Source organism: Musca autumnalis, unplaced genomic scaffold (genome assembly GCF_047663935.1).
Source record: "Musca autumnalis isolate F117 unplaced genomic scaffold, ASM4766393v1 scaffold_5, whole genome shotgun sequence".
Classification (NCBI taxonomy): domain Eukaryota; kingdom Metazoa; phylum Arthropoda; class Insecta; order Diptera; family Muscidae; genus Musca; species Musca autumnalis.
The window spans coordinates 184,297,113-184,323,162 of NW_027412088.1; the positions used below are offsets into that span (position 1 = coordinate 184,297,113).

Here is a 26,050-nt window from a genome sequence, read left to right on the forward strand (position 1 = left end):
TATTTCGCAATGGCTTGCATTTTAATTGCATCTTTGGACTGATTAAAAATGCAATCCGAAGAGTGCATTTAAATTCAATCCAAAACACTACATCAAAAGCTGTGATTTGGCTCGAAAATGGAGGGCATCCTACCTGTGTGCTGTGGAAGCAAAATGAAGTGCATCTTAGCTGCGCGCTCTCTTGTAAAATTCATAAGTGAATTCATAGGAAAAGATGCACTCCAACGGCAAATGTACCGTACACTTTTAGTGATTCAACTGCATCCGCGGATGCAAACTTTTTGCTAGGAAGTAGCAGCAGTATTTCAAATGGTATTTCAATGGAACAAATACCTCTCATACAACCCACTGTGCCCAATGTAAACAAACAAAGACAGTGGCGCATGCGCTTTGTAATGAATTTTCTGATGTATATACGTCATACAATTGTTAATTGAACAATGTATTGGACGGGATAGCATTTGTTTTTGTGTTGATGCTGCTGTTTGTTGGCTACTCTCTGTCTCAGCTGCTGTGGTTGTTGGTAGCTGATGACTGTTTTGGGTTAATATATTTTTTTTTGTTATTTTCCGAGTTTGTTAATGTTGTTGGTTTCGGTGTGTGTGACTTATGTTTGTTACTCACATAGAGCATTTTGTTGCTACTGTTGTTATTATTTAGTATATCAATAACTTTTGCACGATCTGTTTAACAAAAAAGAGTCAGTCACTAAATGTACGCGCCACAGTAAACAACGTATTAAATTTGCGACGAAAAAGCAACAAATGACGCGTACAACAGTCTAAATGCGCGCCAAAGATTTGAAAATCTAGAATAGTATATTTTTTAATATTTCCGGGGCAAAAGTCACGGCATATAAAATTGTCAATTAAAAAAGGTTCCAATATATGGTTTAAGTGGAACTAAGATAAAGTGCGATTGCCGCAAAAATCAATTGTGATTTAAAATTATTGCATGTCGATTGAAATGATTATTGATGCCGACATCTTCACGCCTATTTCCGAGTAGTAAAGTGCAAAATAACGTGGAAAATTTGTTAAATTAGTTTAAAAACAACGAAAGAGAGAGCTTCTGTGGAATATTTGGATAAATAATAAATATATAGAGTAATAAAAAGTGTATTTGTAAAAAAATACTGTGGAAAAGTACTCCTTAACAAATCCGCTTTAAAGATTGAATTTTAAGCCCCAACGTTTCTAGAAAAAAGGTAAATTTCAAGCCCTCATAAATATTTGTACCAATTCACATCTACAAATCCGGTTAATTAACTAAAACTGTGAGAAAATTTGTTAGATTTGTTTATATGCCAAGGTGAGGCATTTCTAAACGAAAATATAATAATTAGCACACAATTTAAACCCTTCAAAATTATATATTTTGTTACCATTGTGGAACTTAAAACGGAACTAATTTTTTAGATACTAATTCAATTTGTTATATCTACGTAGAAGAAGTAAGTAAATTATGTTTTTATTATGATGATTTTTAATAAAAATTGTTTGGTGTAGACATTGTTGCTAAAAAACACAGTTTCCTCAAGATCTATTTATAATTTCATCATGAGTTTCCTACAACCCATGGTGGAATAAGAAGGTGTTACATCAAATCATACTAAACGTCAAATTTGGTCACAATAATGTATTATTGTGAGTTGCTTGTTTACATTTTGTATGTGTTTTATTCACAATAATGAATTTTGACAACTAGTGTGATAACCAGCTGTTTTTGCCGCTGTACCTGTATTATTGTGCCATGCTACAACCGTTATAAGGAGGTGTTCCGTGAAAAACAGCTGATCATCTAAAATACATTAGGCCTGTTCGATAACTTCGCAAGTAAAAAGTATTTGCAAGTTCTTGTAACTTTTTCTCATTTCTCTTTTACTGAACAAGTTTGTTACCGAACAGCATTTTGTAAAAATTTGTACAAATATGTACAAATTTGTACAAACTTGTGGGTTATCGAACAGACATATTATTGTGATTTACACTATTCCCAAATTTAATAAAAGCAGCAAAAATCTTCATTCATTCAGGGATATTTCCCGAAAAAAGTGTAAGTGATGCCAATTTTTTTAAATAACACTCAAAGGACAGATTTTAGTTGGCCCTTTAGGTAGGGGTCATGGCACAATAATACAGGTACAACGGCGAAAACAGCTGATTATCACACTAGTTGTCAAAATGCATTATTGTGAATAAAATAACGTACAAAAGGTAAACAAGCAATTCACAGTAATGCGTTATTGTGAACAAATTTTGACGTTTGGTGTGGTAAATTGTCCGATTATTGTTATCGATGTAACACCTTCTTATTCCGCCATGGTAGGGGTACAACTTTGCTAAGTACGGGAACGCTTTTCTGCCAAGAAATATTACAAAATAGTACTATATTGCAGATTGTAAAGTGCAGCTCGTATAAACATGTTTTTCTCAAAGTGTTACAGCTGTTCCATAATTTGGTTCCTAATTACTTTTATATACATGTTGATATGTATTTTTTATAAAGCCAATAAACCTTTCTTTAAAGCAAACAATTAACAAACAAATAAAATCAATACACACGTTTGTATTTTTATATTTATAGAATATAAAGTTATATAGAAAAATATAAATGTTTACAATAAATGAATGCTAATTAACATTCATAAGGTTATTTGACCATGTCACTGTGACTGAAATGCTTTCGTCCAGTATGAAAGAAAGAAATATGCGAAAAAGTGTTGAAGGGGATTTTTTGGTGTCTTTTATTTGATTACTGTCAAAATTGTATAACTTTTAATTGAGAATGTTCAAATAACTACACTATTCTGCCAGATTTTAAGTTTTTTTTTACTAAACGCGCTTTGAAAGCTCTCCAACCATAATAGAATAATAAATCTATTATTTTAGAAAATATTAGTTTTATTTGACCTATTTGTAAAGAAAATATTTATTTTTACAGTGTTTTATTTAGCTTGCTTTCGTGTCCGTTTAAGGCTATATTACACCAAATGTCTTCCTTGTGTATGTTTTAAATTTTTTCATCTACATGTTGAACACGTAGTGTGACTCCTACAAGAAATATCGTATATCAAAATGATGTGGGAACTCATATGTTTCTTTTTCATTTAGAGCGCTCCCTATTCAGTTATGTATTTTTGTGTGCAGTTAGTAAATAAATTTATGGAAAAAGAGAATTTAACCAAAAAACTTAGAAAATGAGTACAGAAAATGCAAAAGTGAGATATTTTAGCAAAATAAATAGTAGGCCTGTTCGATAACTTTGCAAGTAAAAAGTATTTGCAAGTTCTTGCAACTACTTGCCAGTACTTCTCATTTCTCTTTTAAGTGGGGTACACACGATCAATTTTGCTCAAATAATCGGTTGCTTGCTAGTGTAGCCGCTAATTTTTGTAAGTCATCAGGCAACCACAAAATATTTTGTGGTTGCTGGACAGTTTGACATTTATCGATATTTCCGAAAAATCGACAGTCAAAACTGATCGTGTGTACTCCGCTTTAGGTTTATTACATTATTGGTCTGTTCCAGTACTGCAAGAATCTACTAATTTTTCCGATAACATAAAGGAAAAAACGTGATCGAAGTCCCGGGCCACACTAGAATAATTTCACTAAAATTTTAACATGAAGTTATGAGTCTCTAGATTGAGTTCCATAGTAGAGTAAAATCATGAAATTGCTGTAATGGGAAATTCGGCCTAAGAACACCTAATTTCATGAAATTTTTTAATGAAATTTACTCTAGTGTGGACCGGGACGAAGAAATAGTAGCTTATTGCAGGTTCTGGAACAGAGCATATGTTGTTTACATTTATAGGTTATGTCAGACGAAAATGTACATGCGGTGTGAACGAAAAAACTAAAAGTAGTATGGAAAATGCGAAACATAAAGAATACGATGTGGATAAAAAGAAGTGTCAGAACATACGAGTTTGATGCTGGTGTAATATAGCCTTTAGTTCAAATCTAGTAACTCATTATACCCTACACCACACTGTGGTAAGGGGTATTATGTCTTTGTGCATTTGCATGTAACATACAAAAGGAAACGAAATAGACCCATAGTTCCTTTTGTCGATGGTCAGACTAGCACGATTTCAACATGGCGACGTCAAGTTTATAGGCGAGGGGTATGAAGTAGTGAAACCCATGTACATGGTTTTCTGTGTTTGTTGTGTTGTCTCTTCTTGTTGTTCGTTGCAAGATTCTTTCTTCCATTTTCTTTCATTTTTATTTTCTCAAGCAAACGTTAACAACAAAGCAAGCATAAAAAGATTTAATAAAAACATTAAATTAATGAAATAGTGAAAATTTAACTATGTATTAATATTAATTTAATTATAAATGTTAATTATTTTGTGCTGTTTTTAGTTTATTTATGTTTGTTTTGTTTTTTTTTTTTTGGTATGAGAAACACAACAAACGCGAATAGTAAAATAAAGAGGACCCGAAAAAATCTTAAATTTCACGTTAACGTGTGTGGACACTAACGAAACTTGAAAAGAAATTTTAACGAAATTGGTTTCAAGAAACCTTGCTAGTCTGACCATCGACTTTGGGGATATACAGTAATGCAAGTTCATATTCTAACAAACCTAAAAAATGAATAAAATCGTTATTAATTCCATATTTTATGTGCAAATACGAAACAATTAATGGGAATTACTATAACCAAAAAAGATTTAAGAATAACATAACAATTTTTTAATTTGTGTGGGTGGCAAAGTTGGTATTCGTACACCTATGAGCACTATACATTTGGCGTTTTTTTATGATTTTTAAAGAAAATTACCGCAAATTTTTGTTCTTTTCGTCTTTTGGAATGCCTCTGCTATAGAGATATGTAAAAATAACGATAATTTAATTAAAAAATTTGCATGAATAACAATTCGTACGAATATTTGAAATACTTAAGAAAAATGTGGTAGATAAGATTACATATGACAATTAATTCCCGAATTTTGGACGAATATAGCTAATAGCAGTCGTTCTACAACAATATTCGAGGTCTAATATGAAAATAAATGTTGTCAGCGTTTGGAAATGCAAAGAAACGTAATCCGGGCTAATAGCACGGTTACACTACAGCTTTTTGTTGGGTTAACCCACTTCATGAGGATTTATTTGCTTAATCTGGTCAAATCTGACCAGTAGTGCGATTCTTTAACACATTTTTTGAGTTACCGACCAAAATCGGTAAAATTAAAACGCAAAATTATGAATGAAGAGTTCAAATAAAAGTTGACAACACTCTTGCTATCGGTAGAACTTTACGACTGCTTTTTATTCGTCGCTAACTTACCGAAAAACATCGGTAATTACCGAAATTATAAGCATTTTAATTTTACCAACAATAGTCGGTAACTCAAAAAATGAGTTAGAGAATCGCCCTACAGATTTGCCATACAAAAATTAAATCCTCTCACGGCTGGGTTTATTTTAAATCCGGCACAAATCTACTAAAAATGCAGTGTTGTATTCGATGTATGTGCAAAAAATGCAACTATGCTCACAAAGAACTAAAAGTTGCAACTGTTTTTACAACAGAGTTTGTCGTGTTTTACACTTTTACGATTGGTCGTATGAGATTTTATGGCCTTTATAAATCTGAAGTTATTCGAAAATTATAAAATTATTTATTTTTTTACATTAGACACTTTTTTTTAACAAAAAGTACCATGATACAAAAATGTATCCCTGCGTGTAAAATATACGAATATGAGCAAAGAGGGGACGATATCTCATACGAGGAATCGTACAAGTGTAAAACACGACTTTATTACATTTTCGGTAAATGTTTTCTTTGCTCACTATTTATGCATTTTGTCCCATATTTGTTGTTTTCCAATCACTCACAATACTGTTTAAATACTTGTTGTAATGCATCAATAGTTACCATTTTAATTTTTGGAAACTATTGTTTGATATTTATGTGTTATTTTGTATGAATACGTAAACAAACATCAGCTGACAGTTTATATCCTCGAAAAGCTAAGTGTTACCAGCAAAGATTAACCCACTGGATCTATTAAACCCAGTGGGTTAACCTTCAATAGTGTAACCAGGGTATAAGATAAAGTAAACACATTTTTGGTTTCCACTTGGTAAAATTCGCAAGTTTCGTTTTATGTTTGACATAAGATGTATTGAAGTTTTAGAATAGGGTTCCGCCGTCTGAATTCCTATAGGGCAAGTATTGATGGCACTGTTCCAAACAACTGCCCTGCATGCGGCACAGGCCCGCATCATACTCTGCACTTTTTCAAAACTTACTCAACTAACTCCAGTAGATCTGTGGCTACTTCTCAACGAAACAGCCACATTCCTAGGACTCTAGATAGACCCACAAGCAGTTTAAACAGAAAGATAAACATACAAACTTATGAAATACTGTTACAACAATAACAACTTTAACGGTTTATTAAAAACAATTCATAAGCCCCTTTAACCCAAAATTATTTTTAAGCGGAACACTTTAAAATTCTTCTGCTGGGGTTCTATTGAGTTTCTTACCGCGGGTGGGAGAAAATTCAATATTTCGAAGGACTAAAATGACTAATGAATAAAGACCCAGACGTCTTTACAATGTGAGTGTTTGTAAAGCACTCCGAAAGTCTAGACATAACATATAGACTGTGCACAGAAACACTTGCTTAATTAACACTTCATGTGGGACTTGAGAATTTTATCTTAAAGAAATCAATAGAAAAGAAACATGCTGCCCATGGTTTGACTATGAAATGTATGAAAACATCTGTCAACCAATTCAAGATAGAGCCATTATCATAATAATAAGCGACAGTTTAAACGTACTCTTAGTTTAAACGTTTGTTTTGTCATTTAAAATGATAGTCAGCTGACTATTCCTACAGACCGAATTTAATACACCCAGTGGGTTTCAAATGTTAATTTTATTGGGTATACGTCAAATAAATCTTCCTAAAGATTGCTAAGCCGGCAAAAAGCTATAATATAAACGGCCACAGTTTTCATTTTGATTAATTACTTTTCCTTCTTCTAGCGAATATACATATTATTTCCATATAATTATATTAGTAAATAAACTGGGAAGAAAAAAATATAAATTGTAGGGGTTTTTTTCATAATGTTTACATTAATTAATAATACTAATTTACCATAACGCATATAATTATTATTGAAATTGCAGTTAGCAATCACTAAATAAGCATATGTCACTGATCAAATAAAAAAACGTATAATTATTTTTATTTAATTTGTTAAAAAATATATAATTGCATATTAAATTCTGGCATTTGCATGTTGTTTTTTATTATTCCGTTGTCTCGACAGTGACTCAAATTTATTTAGTTCATTATTATTGCTTTACTTTTTTAGACAAAACACTTAAAACTGATATAAATTTGATATGGAATATTATCATAGTTATAAAAAACAAAACAATTACAGACATTAAAAAAACAATAACAAGCATATATAATAAAATAAGATTTGGTATAATTTTTATGCAAATTGCGCAAAGGGGATTTTGTAGAATAAACAGAACACATTTTTAAACTTAAATATTATTTGCGGAAATTCAATTGATATCTAACTAGTTTTGTGCAGTTTCGAGTATATGGTATCTTGTTTTTGTTTAACCTAAGACATCAGGAGCCTGAAGTAGTCCTTTAGAGTACGTTTACATTTCACTGCATATACGTTAAATAAAATTTGATTTATGATGAGGATTTATTTAAAGTATACGCAGTGAAATTTACAATTGAAATTCACTGGATTTAATAAAACACGTCATTTATGGTGTGGAACCCATTGAAAAACACTTCTTTTATAGTACGGTTATATTTATGTAATCGAGTGTATATCAAATGTCAATTCCTTTGCGTATACGTCAAATGGAAACTCATTCGAAATTTATTCGATTTCATTTGACTTTTAAGCAATGGAATTGGCAGTTGAAAGCGAGTGGATTTCGTAAATGTAAACGTACTATTACGTCCCAGAAAAAAGCTTATTTATAGCACGGATATACTAGAGCTTTTTGCCGGGTTAACCCACTTTATGAGGATTTATTTGACATTTGCGCAATGGAATTGACATTTGAAACCCAAACTCACTGGGTTAATCCGGTTAAGTGTAACCGGGGTATTAAACTAGTGCTTATTATAGCCGGTTTACGTTCGGTATCGATTCGTGATTTCATGCGAAATCAGGCAAAATTTACCACACAAAAATTAAATCAGGCAAAATTTACCACACAAAAATTAAATCAGCTTATTAGATGCCAGAAAATATTCTGCTAGTTTCCACTCATTCTAATTTTTGTAGCAGTAAATAGGAGAAGAGATTTTTATTCAGCGTAAATTTTTGTTTAAAGAGATGCGCAGGTTTTACTAGTAGGGGAACGTATTTCCATCACAAAAGGGGAAAATAGTGCAAGTAGTATTATTTTACAGTTTCTGGAATACAACTTTTATCAATCGAAATTACTGATTTTCCATATAATATCTGTCAAATAAATGGCGTATTTGCCCCAAAAACTGGTTTATGGTTCAAGCGTAAAGTAATGCCTGATTTACACTATTCATAAATCCTCATCTGGATTTAATAAATCCAGGGGCTCAATTTTGTTTCTATGAAAATGTGAAATGAAAACATTTATAAAGGAAAAAACTGTCAAATGAAAAAAATTATAAAGGAAATATTTTTCATTTCAAATTTTCATAGAACAAGAATCCAGCCCCAGTACAAATATCAGTAGATATACCAAATACCAGTAGACATACCTTTGGAGAATTTAAATTGCAGTCAGCTGAAATTTCTTTTTTGTATACATACACAACATCAAATAAAAAAGTGCACTGCATTCTTTTGCCAACCACACTATAGAATCTGAACAAATATCGAAACTTAAAACAAACTTTTTATTTAATTTTTTTCCGATTTCCCTTCATTTCTTTTTTGCTTTTTTTTTTGTTTGGCCTGCTGAGTGTAATTGACAGTTAGCAAAATGTAAACAAACTGCACGTAAGAATACTTGCAACTTTTGGTACTTTTCTACCAACAGTTGATTGGATTTGGTATAAACAGTGTTGTATACGAGGATTTCAACTTGATTAAAAACAAATCCAGTCAATACGAGGATTTTGTATGGTAATCTGGCAGATTATGACCGAATTTAGCAAATAAATCCCCCAAATGGTCTATTATTGTATTTTGTAAATATATTTGTGGGATCATCTGAAAATAGGTGTGTACGATAACCCAAAAGTTTTTACAAATTTGTACAAACTTTTCCAAATGCTGTTCGATAACAAACTTGTAAAGTAAAAGAGAGCGAATTTGGAGAGAATTTTGGAGAGTTTTGTGACTGAGAACCATGGTGGAATAATAAGGTGTAACGCCAAAAACAGCTGATCTTCATACCAGTTGTCAAAATGCGTTATTGTGAATAAAATCACATACAAAATGTAAACAAGCAATTCACAGTTATGCATTATTGTGAGCAAATTTGACGTTTGACATGATTTGATGTAACACCTTCTTATGCTTGGTTTACATTTACGAAATCCACTCGATTTCAACTGTCAAATCCTTAGGTTAAACGTCAAATGAAATCCAGATGAGATTTCATTTGACGTTTGAGCTATGGAATTGACAGTTGAAATCGAGTGGATTTCGTAAATGTAAACTTAGCATTCCACCATGCTGAGAACTTATAGAACGGTTACACTACAGCTTTTTGCCGGGTTAACCCACTTCATGAGGATTTATTGCTTATTCTGGTCAAATCTGACCAGATTTGCCATACAAAAATTAAATCCTCTCACGACTGGGGTTATTTTAAATCCGGCACACATCCACCAAAATACAGTGTTGTATTCGGTATTTGTGCAAAAAAAATCCAACTCTACTCAAAAAGTACCAAAAGTTGCAACAGAGTTTGTCGTGTTTTACACGTTTACGGTTGGTCGCATGAGATTTTATGGATTTTATTTGAAAATCATAAAATTATTTATTTTTTTACATTAGACACTTTTTTAACAAAAAGTACGCTTGATACCATGATAAAAAAATGTATCCCTGTGTGTAAAATATAGCAATATGAGCAAAGAGGGGACGATATCTTATACGAGGAAAAAGTGTAAAACACGACTTTATTAGTTATTTTGTATGTATACGTAAACAAACATCAGCTGACAGTTTATATCCTCGAAAAGCTAAGTGTAACCAGCAAAGATTAACCCACTGGATCTATTAAACCCAGTGGGTTAACCTTCAATAGTGTAATAGTAAGTTTACATTTACGAAATCCACTCGATTTCAACTGTCAATTCCTTTGCTTAAACGTCAAATGAAATCCAGTCGATTTCAGATGAGTTTCAATTTGACGTATACGCAAAGGAATTGACAGTTGAAATCGAGTGGATTTCGTAATGTAAACCAAGCATAACCGGGGTATTACAAGTTTTTACAAGCAACATTTTCCTTGTAATGCTTTGTTTACATTCGGCGTCGTTTCGTGATTTCGAAGGCGTTTTGTAATTTCGCTCGGAATCAAGCAAAAATTATCATGATTTCGCATACAGAAATTAAATCTCATTTCGTGATTTCAGCGAAATCAACATCGAAATCACAGTACTCATGATATACAACCCTGTTGTTGCCTTAAAAAGTACCAAAAGTTGCAACACTTTTCACGTATCACAATTAACAAGGTAGATGGTCAATTGCTGCAACAAAAAATTCTAGTATCAAAATTTATAAACAATGTGAACAAATATTAAATTATGTACTATGCATGGTAGAATGATAAAAGGTAGTCGCATCTGTCAAATTTAGGAAAATACAGCCCTGTATGTCTGTACGGGAGCGTGTCAAATACAAAACAACAATAGTACATGACATTTCATAATATATACCATTACTTTTTGTGTTTCGAAAAAAAAAAAACATTGGACCTTTTAACAAATATTCGTACTCTGACTGGTAAGGCGCTAAAAACACTTTTGACAACACCGAATTTAAACAATCCCACATTATAGATGCTATGGAAAAACGATTCTTGAAACATACACCACAATAACAACAAAATCTAATGGAACAAAGAAATTACAACAAATGCGTTCCTGGATAAAAGGATCAACAACAGGAACAACAAATGTAGCGCTATTGAAACACACAGGATTGAGTGAGGATTTTATTTCTTCAGAAGCAGCAATAATCATCAGTGAAAACTGAATTCTCAATATATGAAAATTGGGTCGCAACCAACATCTCTACTACAACAACAGCAACAATTATCCGTGCCTAATATTGCATGGAATCAGTCAGATTCGTAAGAATCGTACTACAATCGTACCTGTAACAAAAAACTTATATGTATACAAGGACAATATTCAAGGTCATTCCAACAATTGGCGGGGCAAATCTACAATTTTCCAAGGTTCTAGTATTACAACCAGGCCACGTAATTTCTGACAGCTGATAAATATTCTATGTAGCTGTTTCTTTCCCTATGGTAGTGGCAAATAATTCCCGACATTTGTATTGATATAAAGTTTTGCAACATTTTATTAATAAAAACGCCTTAAAATATAACATACATGTAGTTTCGCTTGATTAAATTTGTTATAATAAATCAGAATATATAATTGTAGTCCGGTCGGGTTGTTGTTGGTGGATTTGATCATGAACAGTTTAACTGTTTTATATGTGGTGTTCCCTGAAAGAATCCAAAGTCTGTTGTTGTAACAATGTTATTATATGTTTGTAAGTTCCTATCCTGCATAATCTGGCTCTGGGTCAATCTCCAGTTCAAGGAATGTGGCTGTTTCGATGGAATCTACTAGTCATTTGAGCATACGTTTTGCGCGGTGTCATCGATCCATGTACTATAGGAATTCAGACGGCTGGACCATACCGAGCGTAGTCGAGCCAAAACTACTCTGATTTGTCGTGCAGCTGACGCTCCTCGGCTGCGATAGATGTACACATATTTGGATCCAACGCTTAGATTTCTTCGCAAAAATGATCGATTTTAACAGCCGTAGCCCTTAAGGTGCTTTCCTTCCTTGCCGATTTTCAACAAGCAAACATTCACCAAATTTGTTGTGGGAATCGACATTGCTCAATAGGACTTTTTTCTTTAAGATTTCTTGCAGATCTTGATAAATATCCATAGCGCCACCAATGGTCAACAGTAATTTTAAATGTATGTATTTGTCGATTGTGTTTGAAGACAGAAGAAAAATTTAATTTTTAAACAAACATTTTTCGTTTTAATTTAAAAATGGAAATTAAATTTAAACTGACATTTTTACATACATACAAATGTAAATAAACACACATACATATAAGCATTCAGTGTCAATTTCTTTTTGACAATGAACGTACTTCAAATTTAAAATTTGAAAAAAATTTTAAACAGCTGTTAGCATGAAACTACCTTTCTTGTTGTACCATGGTACTATGTTACAATCCTATTTTTCAATATGTTCCCATACTTTTGTAATGGTAATGTTAGAAAAAAGGAGAATTCTCAAAAATTGCTTTCCCATACAAATTTCTTAAAAAATACGGGAACGGAAAAATGACAGAAATTGCAAAAACTCCAGCAGAAATGTCAAAATCAACATATCAGCGTATTCAGATGCCAATAAACATGCTGCTAGTTCCTACTAGGCCACATTTGTATAGCAGAAAACAGCGATATTTTTGTTTAAAGGGAAGTGCAAGTCTTGCTGGATTTCGGAGTACGGGAACGCATTTGTAGCACTAAACGGGAAAACTACTGCTAGTAGTAATATTTTGCAGTTTCTGAACACAACTTATATCTATCAAAATTAATTATTATGATGTCTCAACGATAAAATAATTTCTTATATTTTCATTGGTTAGTATTATACACAATTAATACGATATATAGATAATTTGCGAAATAAAGCAGTAATATGCCATTTAGATATGACATCATTAGCCGGATTTAGCACATTATCAGGTTTTATTTGCTAAATCCAGCCAAAATCTACCAGATTTCCCATACAAAAATAAATCCTCCTATTGAGTGGATTTGTTTTAAATCTGGCATAAATCCTCGTATACAACTCTGTTTTTTGCAACATGTTGCTAGAAAATACAAAAAGTTGCAAGCTGGCACAAGAAACAAGGTAGATGCATCGGTGAATTGCTACACTAAAAATAATTTAAAATGTAAAAATTTGTAAGCAAGGTGGAAAAATTAAATTTGTTTTGATGTACAAAGTTGATTTTAATCAACCAAGACTAATATTTACGATGTCTAAACGATAAAATAATTCGTTTATATATTTTAGATGGGCAAATTGCGATAGAATAATTCTTTATTTGCTCTTTAGTTAGCATTAGTAGCATAATGTGCTAACATTTTCAGTATTACACAATAAATTTGTATTTTGACGTGTGTTTTTTGGGACGAATTCAACTTACAAAAAATTCGTTTGACGTTTCAAATTCGATCAGATTGGCTGATGCATCTACCTTGGTAATTGTGCTATGAACAAAAATCAGCTGACTGCTATTTAAATCCTCCAAAATGTATATCTAAATGCAATGAGATTTGTACTGGATTTATTAAATCCAGTCGAGGCTTTATGGCTAGTCTAAATGAGCTATAAAGTTCTATATTGTTGTATATTTTTGATGACTAATTCAATTTACAACAACTTGTTTTAAAAATTCATGTTCGACCAGCTTCGCATATGCATCTACCTTAATTATTGTGATATGTTTGAAATCAACAAAAAATAAGTGTAAACACCGGGTGTATTTCAGGATTTCGTGAAATCCAGTGGATTTTGGAGCGTAAGTGTAAACATGGCATAAGAATTTGCAAGTTTGATCAGCTGATTTAAATTCGAATGGATTGTGGCGGACTTTGCAATTCTTGGCAAAAACATAAACAAACATTTCGTTATTAAAATAATTACAAGATAAAAAAGAGAAGGGATAACTAAATAAATTATGGAAAACGACTTATTTTGTAAAATAACTTATTTTGTAGTTTGTGGTGATTGTTTTGTTTATAAGGTATCAAATCCCAGCAAAAAGCGGCGCATCCATGGAGTAGGAGGAATATGTGGACGGCCAGCCGTTAATATATGATATGGAAAGAGAATTATTTGTGTAGCAATGGAGTATATGTATAATGCTTGGTTTACATTTACGAAATCCACTCGATTTCAACTGTCAATTCCTTTGCGTATACGTCAAATGAAAACTCATCTGAAGTCCAAAGGATTTCATTTGACGTTTATGCAATGGAATTGACGAGAGAGAGTAAAATTAGTGGAGAGAAGTTACTGAGAAATTGCTGAGTACTTGCAAGTACTTTTTACTTGCGAAGAAGTTGGGCGGATAAGATTTGATTTAACAATCGAAGGTTGTTTACGAAAATATTCGATTATCCATTGCCACAAAAATAATTCTCTTTCCATATCATAAATTAATGGATGGCCGTCCACATAGTGTTCCGCATACTCCATGGATGCGCCGCTTTTTGCTGGGACACCTTAGAAATAAAACAATCATCACAAACTACAAAATAAGTTATTTTACAAAATAAGTCGTTTTCCATAATTTATTTAGTTATCTCTTCCCTTTTTATCTTGTAATTATTTTAATAACCAAATGTTTGTTGATGTTTTTGCCAAGAATTGCAAAATCCACCACAAAAAATTCGAATTTAAATCAGCTGATTAAACTTGAAAATTCTTACAAGGAAACTATAAGAATTGTAAGTTCTCAGTCACAAAACTCTGCAAAATTCTCTCAAAATTCCCTCCAAATTAGATCTCTTTTACTTTACAAGTTTGTTATCGAACAGCATTTTGTAAAAGTTTGTACAAATTTTTGGGTTATCGTACAAACCTATTTTTAATATGTTTAAAGTGCAACGTCTAAATGAATGTGACCCAAAAGGGTTAATTGCTATTCATTATAATATTCACATCAAAACAACTAAAATATTGACACAAACTTTTATATACCTAGTCATCACAAATGATACAATATACATCAGTTTTAAGATATTCATTAAATACGTCACTTATCTTCAAAAGAGAGAACAAAATAGAAAATCTCATATCATTCTCATGACTTATTGCTAATATAAGGTGTGTTCGTTTACTCGATAATTTGTACGAGTCCAGTAACTTCTTGTAAACGACTAAGGCCTTTTGCATTGTACTGTAGAGTAAACGAACAATATCCAGTAACAATTTTTATAAATTTTGAGTAAACGAACACACATATAATCTCCACATTTTAAATCCTCAAACTAGACAATGTTGTTTTTCTTAATAAATAGTATTTGTAATTATGATATAATTCAAAAAATGTGGCATATAAAAGCAAAAACAATTGAAAACGTGACCCATTATGTTAGCCAACAGACCGACAACGAGATAAGAGAACCTTTTTACAGTGTTTTATTGTTTTGTGAATTTAATACCTGAATTAAATTTAAGCCTTAGGAATGTTCACGTTTTTTTTTTTTTTTGTGTTCGTTCTTTTTTTGTTTTGTCATTTTTAAACTTGAAACAATGCAACCTCAGCGAAATTCTTTGCAATATATTTTCGAAGTAATAAGACCTGAGGATAAAATTAAGTTAGACGCAAAAGTTTCAAATTCTCGTGTCTGTATTTTATGACTAAGATTAAGGAAATTTTCCATTAAACTATATGTGGTAATTTTAGCTGGGAAATTTGATGATGATAAGAATGTTGTTGATTTTTATGTTAAGGTTGCGATTGCGTTTAAAGGAAATACTTTATATTCGCTGATAATATATTATCTTATTTATAAAAACAAAATCATGTGGATAATTTTCTGCATTGACACCATGCATTTAAAATGAAATATACATATATCGTCGTTTTTTAAGTCGCATTTACATCTAATAACAATGCGTCGTTCAAGTTGTCAATTTTATTTAATATATCTGTCAAATAAATTCCGTATTTGCCCCAAATACTCGTTTTAAATGCTAAAAAACACTTATAAGATGATTAAGTGCATTAATTCGATTTATTTGACATATATTGTATTAAAATGAAAACTTAAATCCACTTCTAAATCCAGCATAGTCTAAACGCACTGTTAGGTGTCAGTGTAAATTAGGTTTTACTTTTTTCTGCGATCATGATGCAATTACTTGACGTTTACACAAGATAGTCTGTCTGCAAATACAACTCTGATTTACTAATTTTCGTAGACAGTAAACATGGACATTTTTGAATAAATGAAAACAAAACAGTTTCAAATACAAAAAAAAGATGACAGAAATGGATCACACATTGAACAATTTGAAATGTAATGTAAACAGAAGTGTATAAAAAGATTATTTTCATTCATAATATTAAAAACTACGTCAAAAGAACAATTGTTTATTTTTTGAAAAGTAATACATGAACCAGGGATAAGCCCCCTCCCACCCACGAAATCAATTTCATGAAATTGTGCGCTCTTAAGGTGAGAATACAATGAAGGTGTGAACAGAATGCTGCCTAATTCATTTGATTTAGGTAGTACTTGGCCTTTATTCTTTTACATGAAACTGAGCGTGAAAAAGCGGCGTATTTCATTGTGTTTCTACCTTGAGAAATTCATGCTTATCCAAACCTGAATTTGTGTAAAGGAATAAAGAAATCCAAAATCTCATTTGAATTAGGTAGTACCTGGCATTTATTCATTTACATGAAATTGGGCGTGAAGCAAGCAACAAAAGTGATTGTGCTCAAGTTTCAGCGTGTGCCATACGACATGTCATAATTCCTGTATATAATACTAACAAATGTACAAAAACAATATTTTATCATTGAAACATCAAAATTAGAAGTTTTTATTGATAAATGGTCTATACCAGAACTCTAAGAATCTAAAAATTTTTACTATTTCTTCGATAACATAAAGGAAAAATTGCAGGTTCTGGTACAGGCATAAAGTTGTGTTCCAGAACATGCAAACTAATACAACATGCACTATTTTTGTCTCGTTTTGTGCCAGAAACGCGTTCCCGTACTAAACTCGAACTTCTCTTTAAACAAACATTTCTGCTATACAAATTTAACCGAGTGGAAACTAACAGCTTGTTTGCTGTCATCTGTAGTGGGATTCTCTAAGGCATTTTGTGGTTACCTACAAAAATCGCTAAAATTATGAATGAAAAGTACAAATGAAAGTTGACAACACTGTTGCTATCGGTAGTACTTAGCGACTACCTTATTTTGCTAACTTACCGGCAAACTTCGTTAATTAACGAAATTATAAACATTTTAATTTTAACGATTGTTGTCGATAACCAAAAAATGCGTTAGATAATCCCACTACTGATTGTCTGATAAGTTGATTTTGACATTTCTGCTAGAGTTTTTTCAAATCCTGTCATCTTTCCGTTTTCGGACTGTTTGGACGAATTTGTATAGGAAAGTATCATTTGACATTTCGCTCATTTGCTAATTTTACCACAAAAAAGTACAGGAACACACTGAAAAACTAATATTGTAACAAAGCAATTTAATTTTTTTTAATTTGTTTACAAATTTTGATATTACAATTTTTTGTTGCAGCAATTCGCCATCTACCTTGTGTATTGTGATACGTGAAAAGTGTTGCAACTTTTGTAGGCAAAAACAGGGTTGTATATCATGAGTACTGTGATTTCGATGTTGATTTCGCTGAAATCACGAAATGAGATTATTTCATTTTTGTATGCAAAAGCATGGTAAATTTTGCTTGATTTCGCGCGAAATCACGAAACGCACAAGACTATTTCGATTGAAAGTCCTTCACGCTAATATTTTTGTTTAGGTTTTCATTCGATAACTTCACAATAAACATGACAGATTGGGTGAAATCACCTGGTCTTAAACGTCGTTTGCATTAGAGCTTTTTGCCAGGTTAATGTTTGGTTTACATTCGGCGTCTTTTCGTGATTTCGAAGGCGTTTCGTGATTTCGCGCGGAATCAAGCAAAAATTATTATGATTTCGCATACAAAAATGAAATCATATCATTTCGTGATTTCAGCGAAATCAACATCGAAATCACAGTACACATGATATACAACCCTGTTTTTGACTGAAAAAGTACCAAAAGTTGCAACACTTTTCACGTATCACAATAAACACGGTAGATGGTCAATTGCTGCAACAAAAAATTTTGGAATCAAAATGTTTAAACAATGTGAAAAAAAATATTAGATTACTTTGTTACAATGCTATTTTTCATTGTGTTCTCGTACTTTTTTAATGGTAATGTTAGAAAAAAGAGCGAAATGTCTAAAACTGCTTCCCCATACAAATTTCTTAAAAAATACGGGAACGAAAAAAAACTGCAGCAAATCAACGTATCAGCTATCGTATTTAGATGATAATGAACATGTTGCTAGCTTCTACTATGCCAAAATGTATGGCAGAAAACAGGAGAATAGGGTGTTATTCGGCGCTATTTTTGTTTAAAGAGAAGTGCAAATCTTGCTAGACTTCGGAGTACGGGATCTTTACACAAATAATACGATATATAGATAATTTTCGAAATAAAGTTGTAAAGTTCTATATTGTCGTATATTTTTGATGACTAATTCAATTTGCAACAACTTGTTTTGAAAATTCATGTTCGAACAGCTGCGCATATGCATCTACCTTGATCATTGTGATATGTTTGAAATCAACAAAAAAATAAGTGTAAACACCGGGATGTATTTCAGGATTTCGTGAAATCCAGTGGATTTTAGAGCGCAAGTGTAAACTTGGCATAATATTCTTTAAGATTTATTTTTGACGTATACGCTATGGAATTGTCATTGGAAATCCAGTGGGTTTACTAAATCGGGTTAAATGCAAACGTACTATTATGCTTGATTTACATTTACTAAATCCACTCAATTTCAACTGTCAATTCCTTTGCATATACGTCAAATGAAAACTTGTCTAAAATCCATTGGATTTCATTTGACGTTTAAGCAATGGAATTGACTGTTGAAATCGAGTGGATTTCGTAAAAATGTAAATGTAAACTCAGCCACGATTAAATTTGATGGAGAATTTTTATAATTTGTGTAAATGTAATAAAGTTCTTGTTCTTGTTTTACACAAATAATAAATGTTTTTTATTTATTTTGGTATATTTTGCAATGGACTGCATTTTTATAGCATCATTAGACTGCATTTAAATTCAATCCAAAACACTGCATCAAATGCCGTGATTTGGATCGAAAATGGACTGCATCCTAGCTGTGTGCTGTGGAAACAAAATGGAGTGCATCCTAGCTTCACGCTCTCTTGTAAAATTCATAAGTGAATTCGTAGAAAAAGATGCAAACTTTTTGCTGTACTCCAACGGCATTTGTACCGTACACTTGTACTGATTAACCTGAATCCACGGATGCAAACTTTTTGCTGGGCTCATATCTGCGACATTTGCGGAACAATAGCATACAAAAAGTTTGCATCCGCGGATGCAGTTAAATCACTAGAACAATTGCCGCTGGAGTACATCTTTTCCTATGAATTCACCTATGAATTTTACAAGAGAGCGCGCAGCTAGGATGCACTCCATTTTGCTTCCACGGCACATATCTAGGATGCACTCCATTTTCGATCCAAATCACAGCCTTTGATGTAGTGTTTTGGATTGAATTTAAATGCAGTCTAAAGATGTTATAAAATGCAAGCCATTGCAAATATCCCAAAATAAATAAAATACATTAACAAAAAATGTAAAAACTCTCCATTAAATTTGATCGTAACTAAGTTTACTTCCTCTTCTCTGCTTTTTATGACATCGAAATTGATATTGCTTCATCATCCAAATGGTTTTTCATTTTTCCTCCTACTTCAGTTCAGATTTCCAAAAAACTCGAACTCCACTTCAAAAATAATTTGCGTCTCGTGAATTACAGCAATGTTCATAACTTTAGTTTATATTTCTTTATTTTTTATAAAACAAGTTCTTAGAATTTTAACACTCTTTCTTGTATTCAGAAAAAAGACTGCGACTGTAGGGATTAAAAAATTGGCTTGCTTGGCTAAGATCCCTAGCCATTGCCAGCGATTGCTTCCAAAATGTATCGAGCGCAGTCCATTTTCATAACTCCGTTTGGACTGCATCGAAGGATGTATTGAAATCATAACTCTGCATTGCACTACTTCCAAACTTTTTTGCTGGGTATTTACATTAGAGCTTTTTGCTGTCTTAGGCCGCATTTACATATAGCAGTTTCACTGGGTATCAAATGCCATAGCGCAAACGTCCAATAAATCCTCATAAAGAAGGTTATTCCAGCAAAAAGCTCTAATGCAAACGCCGTTTAAATGACGTATTTGCCCCAAATACTTGTTTTAGGTGCAAGTTTAAAGTGAGTTTTAATTTAACCTCCTTCATGAGAACAAGATTTTTGGTCAAACACATCACTTATTTGACTTGTGTTCAATTGATTGACAACTTAAACGACACGTTTTATTAAAACATGTTTGATCTCATAAAAAATTAAATAATTTACGATTTTATTTATTTTAAAACCGGCACACAATCACCCACGAACACGCATGTTTGACATAATCGTGACATTCGCTGAAATATCATTGCACCCTTTTCCAGTGCGGCGGCTTGCTATATTGATGTAATAATGCCTTTAATATCACACTGCATGAAACTCCAAACACGTGTTTATGTGTATCAATGCGCGCTGAACCACTTAACCGTCACCTTTTGCACAGTACGACGACGCACCACATGTATATATCATGTCATCCTCAAGTGAAATTTTTCTTTCACAAATTTCTCAGTTGAGTGTCTTTTTAACGCTAATAAAACTTTGCAAGGGTATGCTGTGTCATTGCAAAGTATATGGGGAAGTTTTGAGATGTGGGCTTTTACGAAAATTTCCAAGGAATCGCAAAAAAAGAGCTATGAATATATAATGTGTAAAATAGAATTGTTTTATTTTGAAAAAAAAAATAAAGCCATTAATTCATCTTAAAATTTCCAAAGATGAATTCCCAGGAAAAGTCAATTCGGAATCCCCCCATAAAATTGTACACTTCAATAACACTAACAAGAAGATAGCTACCAAAGAGCCAAAAAACAAGTTTCCTTCTATGGTTCAAAAGAGCGGGAGAAACATCGCCTGATATTTAAGTGCACATATCACCAACAACAGACAGATGTACATGTATGTGTGTGTATATCAGCATCATTACCATCAATCGCTTGGATGCCTATGCATCAATGAATGAATACGTCATACACGTTTTGATGGTTAATGTATTCCTGAACCCTATATTAAATGGAATGAATGATGCTTAACCAAAAGTGTGCGCCTGGGAAAAGAAACTAAGTATGAATGTACTGGAAAAAAAGTTGTCGGCATCTTTTCTTATCTTAACTGTTATGTATTTTGGTTTGTGCGAATCTGTTTTGTAACGGTATACCTATGCTTTATTGTGTCTCCTTTTATTATGCATTATTTTCTTTTGATGCGTAAATTTGGTGAAATTAGGGCAAGTTACATGAATATGGGACTCATTATAAATGTTATATTTTATGTTGAACGGAGGTAGAGGATACTCGAAAAAATACTTTTTCCTTTTTGGGGAATGGAACGCCTTTTAAATGTGTAGTTTTTATAGTGACTTATTTTGAATTAAAACAAAAAAATGACAATGATTGCTAACGTAAACATAACCTAGGTTATATAAGCATACCCAACAACAAAATAGAAAACGTCCAATGAATAATCCTGAAATAACTTAAGCAAGTAACCGAAATAATAAGCATAATAACTAGGATTATTTTTACGTATACGCTATGAAATTGACATTTGAAATGGAGTGGATTTATAAATCTTAATGTACTATAAATTATATCTGGTATAGCACTAAAATGCATAATTGTACGTTTCCATATGCATAACCGGATTTAATAAACCGACTGGGTTTCAAATGTCAACTCTATTGCATATACGTCAAAATAAATTCTCATAAAGAGTGTTAAACACTGTTTGCATTAGAGATTTTTGCCGGGTTAACCTTCTTTATGAGTATTTATTTTGACGTATACGAAATGGAATTGACATTTCAAACACAGTGTTTTTTTAATCCGGTTATATGCAAACGCACTATTAACCTGACAAAAAGCTCTAATGCAAAATCCGATTAAATGTAAACGTACTATTAAGCAAGAATACCATGTCGCTTATATACCACCGAGACATTTAACTTCCTTTATGAGGATATATTTGACGTACATATATGCAATGGAATTGACAATTTAAATCAACTGGTTTTACTAATATATAATAGTACGGTTACACTAGAGTTTTTTGCCGGGTTAATCCACTCCGAGAGGATTAATTTGACGTTTGCGCTATGGAATTGACATTTGAAATCCAAACCCACTGGGTTAATCCGGTTAAGTGTAACCTGGGTATAAAATAGAAGAATATAAACGTACTATTATAACCTTCGTTGAATAAATTCTATCATAATTTGTTCATATTATTCGGATTTCATGGTCAATAGTAATTGGCCAATGGATAAAAATGTTATTTTTGTTTGTTTACTGCCTGTTTATGATAAAGTGTGTTATCTTCCAATTGGGTGGTCGGTCGGTTGGCCATATCATGATGTATTATTATTTTGTTTGGTGACACTAAAACAATCACCTACATATGTATGCACCAAGGTTTATGTGATGTTTTCAAATACATTATTTTTGAGATAAGATAAAACAAATTTGGCATTTGATTGTTTTTTTATTCAGTGATTTTGTGTCAAATGGAACATGGAATTGTGCAACATAATGTTGAAGTAATTGAAACATGGAGCTTATCTTTGGTATTATTTGATAACACAACAAACGGTGGAAAACAATATATGGTCACACTTGTTGTGTAGTATTGTAGTAATAATAAAGAACATAATTTTTAATTTATTTTTGAAGGTGGTATTTAGTAAAACGATCAAAACACAACATTAATCTTTAAGAAACTTAACTGTTATAGTACGGTTACACTAGAGTTTTTTTCGGGGTTAACCTAACCCACTTCGAGAGGATTTATTTGACGTTTGTGCTATGGAATTGGCATTTGATATCCCTACCCACTGGGTTAATCCGGTTAAGTGTAACCGGTGTATTAAGTAGTTCAACCCATGGTCAGCTAACAGCTGACTAATTTTTTCCTTTTTCCAATTCTGTCAAAAGCAGGGTTGAAATTTTTTACTGTTTTTGGCATTATGCAATAATAAAGGTAGATATATCGGTGAATTGTTCCAACAAAAAACTTCTGCTGTTATACAATATCTTAAAAATGAGAGCAAGGACAAAAAATGTATATTTGCGTTGGCAAAATTAATTTGTTGATTTCTGAATAGTAATACTTGCTAAAAAACGATTTGTCAAATATTGAAATTAATTTAAATTTTTTCTAAAAGTACAGGAACGGAAAAATACAAATATTGTAAAATATCTAGCTGAAATGTCACGTATCTGCAAATCGGATGCCAGCAACCACGATGTCAGATCAGCCAAACTTGTTAAGTAGAAGATAATAGGTCATAAGTTTGGGTACAAATTTTGCTATTTTTTTAATACTTTTCTAGCAACAATATTCTAAAGTGATTTTTATTTCTTACTCTATTTGGTACTTTGGAACATAAACAGTAAAGTTCCATGTGTGTTTGTAAAACCGACAGATACATCTACCTTTATTATTGCTCCATGCCATTTGACGTTTTAAGCCATGGCTACAGGGTTGTATTTTTGAGAGATTTTTTTTTTAGGTAGGCCAAACATTAGATTTGTTCCAGAACTATTTTTTTTACAATTTTTACCACTTTTACACATTTTACCCGAAAACCCGTTCCCGTGTAAAAAATAGTAACATGGTCGCCGCCTTCTGATTGGTGGGTTGGCATTTGTTCAAGTTTTTTTTACGTTTTTTTTTTTTCATTTTTCCATTTCCGTACTTTTGAATAAAGTTGTATGTGTATCTCATTTTTCACAGTTTGCTTCTTTTCTACTTTTACCATTAAAAAATTACGGGAACACACATATTATTTGTATCATAGTTGAACCCAATAGGAAAGCTTTTCAATTGATATTTTGGACAATTTATCGCTTAAATACTTTAGTTATCTATTAATATTGATAAAATGCATTGTTTGCGAAAAAAAACACAATCTCATTTGTCCTCAAAACAATTAAAATTCTAGCAAATTTCTTGATTTTCGCTTGCGAAAAACAAAACAATAGAAATGTTAATTTAATGACAGTCATCATAAATATAATGTTGTCCAGCTGCAAAAAAAAAAAGAAATAAATTAGTATAATAAATAGCTTTTAAAATTTAAAAGATTGTGAAGTCAGATAAATAGGAATAGAATACACACATTAATAACAAGAATATTATTCCGTTTCTTCCTTTCAAAACCAACTTTCGATAATCCAGATTTAACCAGATTTTTTTATGTTCCGGTTTTTTGAAGCTTTAAAGATAGTAACTGAATTGTAATTGAATGTGTACGCAGCTTAATGCGCATAAATGTTTCAAGAGGGCTGTTCTTCCCATTTAACCTGGAGAGCTTTTGAAATAATGATTTTATAATTCCTCAAAATTGAATATTTGTTTTTATTATAGTATATTTCTTTTTATTATAGTATATTTTTTAATGACGAAGTAAATAGCTAGATATGTTAATTAGGTTAATTCTTCTGCAATTTATTATTAAATATTTGAAATATTGTTTAGAAACTGTCTAGCGGCAACAAATTACACGAATAATATACAAATCCCATTCCATTTATTTAGCTAGGTGTATAATTTTTATTTTAACCAGATTCTGAGTAATAGCAAGAGTCATAAAGTGTTAAACATGTTTGCACTGAGGTTAACTGTTATGATAATATTTTTGCATAAATTATTGTTTAAGCGATTGCTATTGAAAACTCATCACAACTCAACGGAAATAGCATTGCCATGTTTATATCAAACGGGATTTAGTAAAACTCCTCGTTTAAAACGCATTTTACACTTGCACTTAAAACAGGCATTTTGGGAGTTTACGTCATTTATTTGACAGATATTATGTGTGTTCGTTTACTCAAAATTTGTACAAATTATTACTGGATGATGTTCGTTTACTCTACAGTACAATGCAAAAGAACTTAGCCGATTACAAGAAGTTACTGAACTTGTACAAATTGTTGAGTAAACGAACACACCTATTGTTAAATGACGCATGTTTTATAAAACATGTTAAATGTAAAATGCGTTAAAATCGTTTTCCCAAAACATGTGACAGTTTAAACCAGCAAACGTTCATCGTTCGGTTGAGGCATTTGTTGCACACTGTTTAGTATTTACTTGTGAGGGTGCCCGTTACTGGGGCTCAATTCTGTTTCCATGAAAATGTGAAATGAAAACTTTTATAAAGGAGAAAACTGTCAAATGGAAAAAATTATAAAGGAAATATTTTTCATTTTAAATTTTCATAGAACAAGAATCCAGCCCCTGGTTTAAACCAAACCCGTTTGTTGGTATTGATATGGTTACGAAGTTTTTCGGCAAATCACACACACGCGACCCGAACGCAAAGTAAGAGAGCACATGTTTTGATTTTTTTTACTTCAGTTTTGTACTGAATGTCATGCAAGCAGGTTGATGCCGCTTTATTTGTTTTTTTTTTTTTTTTTTTTTGGTACACTGAAAATATTTTGCAGTTGTACAGCAAATATGTGGAGGGAAGAATTTGAAAATGATTTTTGGTTTTGTATTAATATTTTTAATGACGCAGAATGCCTCGTCTGCAATGCAACAATAAAAAATGTAATGACGGGAAATGTGCGAAAAAAATAATATGAGTGGATAATTTTCACTGTGAGGTAGAAATCGATGTTGTTTAACAATTTTTATTTTTTTATCTAAATTTACCCGAATTTCGTTAATTTTATTTTATTATATTTAAGTTAAGACCCTAATGTAAAAATATAAAAAAGAACGAAATCGCTATCATTAATTAACTCTTAGCAAT

At 31.9% G+C, this 26,050-nt stretch overlaps 1 protein-coding gene across 1 annotated transcript in view; it reads left to right on the top strand.

Annotated features, from left to right (window-relative positions):
- Window positions 1-663: 663 nt before the first annotated feature.
- Window positions 664-26,050, top strand: part of LOC141405324 (proton-coupled amino acid transporter-like protein acs) — a 56,209-nt gene continuing 30,822 nt past the window's right edge. Inside the window, exon 1 of the mRNA XM_073989538.1 lies at window positions 664-1,207. The gene's annotated coding sequence lies outside the window, so the exon portion shown is untranslated. The remainder of the gene's footprint in view (window positions 1,208-26,050) is intronic.